The sequence below is a fragment of the Rhipicephalus sanguineus genome, chromosome 3 (assembly GCF_013339695.2).
Source record: "Rhipicephalus sanguineus isolate Rsan-2018 chromosome 3, BIME_Rsan_1.4, whole genome shotgun sequence".
Taxonomy (NCBI): Eukaryota; Metazoa; Arthropoda; class Arachnida; order Ixodida; family Ixodidae; genus Rhipicephalus; species Rhipicephalus sanguineus.
In genome coordinates, this window is record NC_051178.1 from 177,170,453 (window position 1) to 177,178,936 (window position 8,484).

Consider the following 8,484-nt stretch of genomic DNA (forward strand, 5'->3'; position numbering starts at 1 on the left):
AAAATTCATCACTTAGTCCACATCTGGAATAAAGCAGACGAAGCCCAAGCAAAACTTCTAAAATGCGCATTTAGCTCCATTACAGACAATTTTTTGTGCAGAATTTCGTGGCAGCAAAGAGGGTCATACTACCATGCAGCGTTCTCTCAACTCCATAAAAGAACCGCTCAACTTAAAAACTTTGGTCGCTCTCACTGCAAGAAATGTTATGTAACAACAAGATAAGCCTTTCTTTTTTTTAGATAACAGTCATCATCATCAAAGAACTGGGCACGGGGCAGCACCTTCGGGAACTGGTTTAGGTGCAGGTGAATCGAACATACCTGGTGTGTCCCCAGCGCGTTGATACATGCGACGGACCATCGCACTTTTAAGCTGCACTTCGCTAGTTCTTTCCCGCGGCATTTTTCTTGAAGCGTGCGTCAGGAAACCGTCTTAGCATTCGAAAGGGGCTTTTCTAGAACTCCAAGCTTTTCTACCCGCATCATGCTTGCAGTGGAAGTGTGTTTTGCGGCTTTTCGGTGTTGATAACCGAGCATCTACATACCCCGGCTGCAGAAGCTGTTGTAACGCAGTGCCATGATGTTCCGACCTTGTGGTGCCGCAGAAGTCCGTTTCGCCGCAAGGGCGAAGCATTGAATTCGAGAGCAACAAATTGGAATGTTTTTTTTACACAATAACGCTAGCAGCTAACTCCTTCAGCTGGCGACCTGACGTAACTCAACAAAATCGTAGCTTAAGGAAATGCAGCCGCTGTAGCGAACGAAAAGACCTTCGTGCTGTCTATTGCCCTAACGCAACCGAACGGCGAGAACGCAGCACACGTACACAGGTGTGAGCAGTCTACTCATCCCTGCCAAGATAGAGTGGCTGCGACCGACCGGTAAAAGTACAGTTCCTGCCGGAGCCACGCAGCCCCACCCCTCCATGCGCCTTTCGCGCATGGGGGGGGGGGGGGGTCATCGGCTAGCCTCGCCAACTTTCACTCGCACATAGAACATACGAAGCGCGGTAAGATGTTATCGTCCTTGGACTTTATACAGAACCTCACGGCGACGGCAAATATCCACCTGGATTATGCGTACAATTGTAATCGCAGTAATAGTTCTGTGTTTCTGTGATTGATCTCTGCGCCGGAGATGGCTCCATCAATCCGCCCGCCCGCCTTTGCACCTTAGGTGGCTCAGTAATCCGCAAACTCGAGGAAGTTTGCGGACCACCACGCATCGTGTTGCATACAGACTAAAGCGCTCTGCTAATCCGCTAGAAGTTGACAGAAGTATAGTTTCCGAGCGTGCTATCGTTACGGTGAACAAACGCTCGCCAACAAAGCGCGACTGTGTGTGCTTGTCTTCATGGAGGCGTCGAACGATGCAACTTGTAGGGGCGAATGTCGCAGCAGTAATTATGACGAGCTGACTGAAACAAGCCTACGTGACGATGAGAATGCGCTCACTGTTGCGAGGGCGCGGTGCTACACACACACACACACACACACACACACACACACACACACACACACACACACGCACACACACACACACACGCACGCACGCACGCGCGCACACACACACACACACACACACACACACACCAACGTTCCGGAGGGAACATCTACGGTATAATGTCGATGGCGGTCAGCGATCCCCTCATTCCCCAAGCCGCCTGTACTCTTTCACGCGCGATCTTCGTTTCGCGTAGGCGACGTGCATGATCGAGCCGCGGTCGTGGAATCGAGCAGCTGCGAACGTATATGCCATACTTTCGGAAAAAGGTCGCTCGAATGCGCACTCGCGATGTGAAATCTACGGCCGACGTATGTCGACGCGCTCGCACCGGCGACCGGCGATCCCACGGAAACGCCCAATGAGGTTTGATTGGCGATTGTCTTATCATGTATCTGCATATGTAGCATTATTCGTTATTATCCTGGTATGTCTTTTTGCGCCTGTACTCCGTTCACATGTTCATTCACCGCCACCTCTGTCGTCTCTGGTTTCATCCATTCACCCCCCTCCCGTCTTCCGAAATGTATTATCGTGGCCTCTTAAACGATCCAACTTGCGTCAGTTTTTCATCACGTATACGGTCGCGTGACAGATGTATAGCGGGCTGACAGTAGCCGTTTCGTGCGCACATGTCCGCGACAGGCTGTTTTTTTTTCCCCGCAATGCGCGCATGCGGCTGTGCCTGCAAAAGTACACAGTCGCGGCGACCTTCTCTTTGTGTTACTTTTTTTCGTCGACAAAGCAGAGCGTGCGCTTTCCACGTCCCGGATGCATCTGCATTGGTTGGCGGCAGAGCGAGGCACCGCTAAAAGAGCGGACAGGAAGGAAGGCCTTTTTTCAGCGACCGATGCTTACGAACGCGCCTCTGCGGTTGGCCTCTAAGATAAGCGAAGCCCCCGAGGCATTCAGTAAACGAGGAGCTCGTGTAATTGGACAGGAGATCGATGGCTATATTGGAAAAGAAAAAGCTCATCGAGCGCTAGGATGGATCAATACTTTCACATGGGTGTACTTCCGCGCTCGTCTCATCGTAGCTCCGTTTTTCTTTTCTTTTTTTTTCCCCCGCTGTCGGAGCTAGATTAATGATTTTGATTCTTCTGAGCGCGTTCTCCTAGAGCGAACGGCAACAACGAAAACTCAGGCAATGTGCGCGTTGCACCATTCGCATTCTTTCGGGAACAATAAAAAAAGGAAAGGTTGGAAACCTTGCATACAGAGAAACACCAAGGGCAACATATTGCGCACTGACTCCGCGCTCTCGTTCACGTATATTTTATTTATTTCGATACACTAAAGGCCCAGCGGGCATTACGTAGAGTAAAGGGTGGGGGGGGGGGGGGGGGGGGATTATACAATGGGAAGATGCATCGTTCATACTTGCGACATATTTCCCTCTGCCATCATGAACTTAAAGCTTTGTAAAGCAATTGCGCTTAGGGACCCTCCTGTCGTATGATAACGACGTAACGTTCCACTTGTCGTATCGCCGCGCTCAAACTTGCTGCATGAGTGACGATAGTTTAATATGAAAATACACTTGTGTAGAGCGGTCGAGCGCGTGGCTGTGGACGTACGCGACGTCCGCAGCTGCCACCTCGCGTTAGCTACGAGCTTCCGTTCGTGCTTGAATTACAGCACGAGCGCTTAGCATGCGGTATGATTATCTTTGGTATCATTACGGCGTCGGTCTCTGCGTACTTCTGCATAAAAAAAAAAAAAAAAAAACGGTGGCTGAAGCGGCCGACTGGCCGCTCTAAACGAGTGTGATTCTGTCAGCGGGGACGGAATGATGAATTTAAGGCAAGGTTCGATTTAAAGAAGAGAATTGAAGTTACAAGCAAATCGGCGGGGTTACATGTGAAAGAAGAAAACGGGATTCGGTGCTGGAGCTCGTTCAGCTGCGTCCGACGCCGCTCGTGTCTCGGCTCTCTCTCTCTCTTCTCCGGCGATGCGTTGCTACGCGTTCCTGGCTCGCAATCTCACTTTTGTTCTTTTTGAATGTCCGTCGATCCAAGCCTCATGGCAACAGTGCCGGGCGAACGTGCTCAAGGCTCGAGGTTCACGTTTACGTAGTGTAGTGTTTCTTGTGCGGGCGCCGGAATGCTGCCGGTGAATTCGAGCGGCAGCCAGCGCTTCCCGGACCTTAAGGCCCGAACACACGTACGCGTTGCAGCGCGTCAACGCGTACGTGTGTTCGGGCCTTTAGCCCATCGTCTTTGGGCGCCAAGCACGCATGTTGTAAACACAGCGGCCGTGTGAACTCGAGTGCCGCTGACAATTCAGGCTGTACATTGCATGCATACACGGCTTGTTCGCGCTGCCAGGATAGCAGCTTTACTTACATCGCATGCATTTCGGGTCAACTCCTATTTAGTAAGAAATTGGTAGACCATCATTGGATTGAGATGGAGTGATGATACTGCTTCGCTGTTGTAAATAAAACCGACCAAGACAAGCCAGTGCTGTAGTACGCGAGTAAATATGGTAGCTAGCTAGGGAAGAGGCCTCTACTGGAGACAAGGCGAAATCGCCGATGACGTCATACCACGTTGGAAAAAAGTGGATGAGCGAAGTACAGGAAGCCAACGTCTTCGAACAGAAAATAATAATAAGCAAAGAATGAATTCACGATCAGGCATCATGGGGAAGCCACGTAATGCGCAGGACATACGACCGGTCAGCCACGGGAATGGTTGCCATGGTACGAGAGATGCAGTCTAGGACGGCAGAATAGGTTAGGTAAGGTACTGAAATCGATAAGTTCGCCGGGATAAAACGGATCGGACACGCACAAAATGGTAAATTGGAGTTCATTGGGAGAGGCCCTCTCGTCGTGCAGTGGAGGATGGCGACAACATTGCAGTAGCGTCCCTTTAAAGAACGCCTAAACCACCCATAGGTCGAAATTTAGTTGCGGTTCTGCAGTTGGGCACGAGTCTAGAACGAACACAGCCGCGAGAATTTTTCGAAATGGTGCCGTAATAGCAGAGTTGCATGCGTGTGATGGTCGTAACGCGACCCTCGCTCTTTTAGCTTTCTCCTTCGCTACGCTCCTTTCTTCGGGTAGTCTCTGCGCAACACCCTCTAGTCTAGAGGGTGTTGCTCTGCGCCGAGTATTCCTCCTCGGAATACTCGGCGCAACATATTGGCATCGCACGTTGCGCCATCCGTCGCAAACTCGACGAAGCAATGTCCCTGGACTGCTATGCCAGCAGACGCTACACAGAGCAAATGCGGAACTCCCGAAACTCAGCCCGTCAGAGAGCGTGTTTCGCGTTTTTTCTAGCCTGGACATTTTCGCCGTTTTTATTAGAACATCAAGAACACCTTGCTCATGCAAGTCCATAATGTATACGCTATGTATACGTGCTGAGCAGGCTGCGGAAGCAACCTTGTCACGTACGTACGCTGTTACATTTGTAAATAGACAGATTTAGTTAGGCGTCCGCAACAACGTACGGACGCAGCCTGCCAGCCATTTCCTATGGCAGGCTGCGTCCGTACGTTGTTGCGGACGCTCAACTAAATCTGTCCAATAAAACGTCCCCGCTGTAGTACGCGTGAGTCGTAATTGCAGTGCAGCTCGCGAAAGAGTGAAACGATGCTTTGTTGCCGCATATTACAAGTTGCGCACAAAGTGTTTATGAAAACTCGCCATTTTAACATGCATCGCATAATAATTAGAGTAGGCTTTGCGCGTAGTTTCGCAGAACGTAATTTTTGTTCCACGAGCGCTCTTACAATAATGCATCTTGCTCACAAAAGCGTGCTATCAGAGAGTATCACCTGCAGTGACGTTCATCGATCCCTTTTGGAAGCTATCTGCGCGATTTTAATCCTGTAACGATAATGATTTACACGCGAAACTATGCTACTCTTAGTTAAGCCGATATTGAAATGGGCGAAATCCAGCTGTCTCTTATTAAACGTGTGCTGATTAAATATGCTAAAAAATTAGCTGCTTGAGCTAGCGCTACGCCTGCGACGTAAAGGACACTGGCGCGAGTACTGTTTACTTACGTGCCAGTATATGTATTACGTGCAGCTGGATGCCCCGTGTCCAAATAAAATAAACACTGAAATGAAAGCACGAAATTCTGGCCAGCTGTTGAGGAACACCGTACCATTTACTACCTTTTAAAGGCGAAAGCTTGTAACCTTGAAGGCGTGGATGCCATCAAAAGCACTAAAGCTTGATACTACGTTGAAAGTGGCAAAGCATGCTGATTGCTTGTGCTTGAAAGCATTACCTTGCACTAAATTTTCGTCAAAGGAAACGCTTAAGGGTATGAAGCTGCGTGTCACGCAAATTAGGTTCGTAAAATGAAATAGGTGGGCATCACACTGCAGAATACACGCAGTTAGTGTACTTACTCGCGCATTTTCACTCGGCTCCTAGTTTTTCTGCTTGAATCACAGTTATCCATTCGCGGCGAAGCTCAAAACACCGCGCCGGTGATCACCGCAGACAACGCTAAGTAATATCCTCCTGTTGCGCGGCTTGTTTTGGCATCCAAAGACGACGCAGTAGTGCCCAGACGAGCTCTTATACGCTGAAGCGGCGTGAACGGGTACTTTTTCGCACTTTAAAGCCTCAGAACTGCAGCTTGCCCTGTTTACTTGGTGCAACCCAAGTAAACAGCCTGTCTCGCCAGCAGCCTGGGTGCGAGACAGGCGTGCTCTGGTGTATAGCAGACAGATATGCTCTTGTTCGACCAATCGGCAGCGTCTGCTCTTGGTGACATCATCAGATCACCCTGGTGACGTCACGACGAGCGCTGGGGATATGGAAACGTCCAGAGGGATTTTCCTTTTTTTTTCGTTTTTATTACTTTGTGGCGCTGCCGCGTTTGGCATTGTTCCTCGTGACGGCATTCTGAACTCGATGCGCGTGTTTAATTAGGAAGTGTTAAAAAACTCCGGTCTTGGGGCTCCCTAAGCGACACAGCGCTGCCTTACAGTCTCTGCAGCAAGAGATTTATTCTTCTTCTTTTCTGTGCACGTTGGAACTGCGCAACTCGTCGCATGTAGAGTTCGCGGAGAAACCCAAAGCAGCCGCTACCCCGCATGTAGCCTACGCCTACGGTTCTACCAGTTAGTGATTTCACGGAACCCCGTCTTGCGGAGCGCGATTGCCTTGCGAAATTTCTTGGTGTGCTAGTGGAACGACTGATGTTGCAGTGTTCCTCTCCGTTGCGCCTATGTAATCCACAGGAAGGATGCTGTTTTGTAATCTCCTTCATACGTGGTAGCGCGACGGAGCAGCCGCCGCGTGCTCTGGCGGCGCGTTTCGCAAGCCCGTCTTTGCGCTCTCCCCTCCAACCCGGTGTGAAGCAATCACGCAGACGGGTCACCGCGATGTTGGGAGCATCCCCTTTGAGTCACGACGATGGCTAATGCCACCCTGCTTTTTATTGGATATATTTGTTATCTGTAGATTGTGTTAATGAATAGACAATTCATTCCAGCTTTCTCTTGCTAGTCGCAACATTATTCATATTGAGGACATGGCTGTAGGGATGAATGGAGGAGCCGTCTGAAACGAAGGGAGCTTATTTACTGCCGCTGAAGCACGATCCGCCAGGTTTGCAGAAGATAGCGCCATCCTTTCCCTTTCATTAAGGTTATATTTTTTTACATACACAGCCTAAGAGCATACGAGCGGAGTACTCGGAATGTCTCCTTAAAAATACTACGCTCTCCCTAAATCGCATCCTAGAGACTACTGGTCGTTTAAAATGAACAATTTGCAGAAATCTGTGCATTCGCAGGCCGATATAATTTCCAACCAAATAACTTCGACCACAGGCTAGCAGAACGAGCTATTCTTTCCACTGAAACTGTAGTCCCTGCCTTTTTTTTTTTCTTTCACGTCTCTCTTCCTCTCCGCATACCGGAGAGCTTACAGCGACGCTCGATATTTTCGCAGTAACTCCTTCAAAACCTTGTTCGTGCGCCTTAACTGGAATGTGGTGGGTTGAAAGCAGTTAGAGCGAGAAAGGCACTGTCTGGAATAGTTTTCGTTTGGGAAATATTCTTGCAGGAAAGTACTCCGCCTCCAAGAGAAGGCGACTTTCACAAAGCATAAGGCTTGCCACTCTTCCTCGGTCTCCTCAAGGCTTGGAAGCGTGAGTCTTTGGGGGAGCCACGCACACTAGACTCCCCCCAGTAGATTGGTGGAACGACCGACGGACACATACAGGCACAACACGCAGCTTACCGTGTGTCGTCCCTCCTCTTCCTAAGTCCGTGTCTATACCAGCTTTTCGCCGGCCATGAACACCCCCACAAACGACCCAACCACTTGTGGATCGGTTTTGACGAGCACGGCAGGATCATGGCGTGCTGGGTGTTGCTTTTGTCCAGAACGGCTGGCCAGAGGGGTCTGAACGTGAAATTCTCCGCGTTCTGGCGACGAAAGTGGACGTTCTGGAAATCCCTCTGGCTCAACTCGACGTTCGGCGAAGTTCATCCTGGTGTGGCTAAAGTCCCTAGATTTTTCGCTTTTACTTAAGTACCGACAACTGCCTCCTTTCACGGCCCTCTCTCACGCGCAGCTGGCGTCCGACGCCATTTTCTTCCTAACTTGGAAGATTTACAAAGCCATGCGCGTCTAAGTACATTAGCCACGCACCTTTCAGCGGACAATATGCTACCGCGACGCGCCTTTCTCCTCCCGTCAACCCCCTGTCATTAGTGAATGGGGGACGCGTTTCACCAGGTGCTGGAAAAGAGTTAGGAAGAACATGGCTGCCGAAAACGAGCGTTAATGAGATTCGTCGCCGGCGCTTCAATGGTTGTCGGTACTTAAGAAAGAACAGGGAAAAATCTAGGGACTTTAGGTGTGGCGACTGGGGTCGCAGTTCTCTGTGCCCAGCTGAGGATACGGGCCGTGGTATCCCATTGCTGTCACCGTTGTTGCGACTCTGGTAGCGTAGTCGTTGGGACCGCGGGTGGATATCGTGCCGGGAGCCGT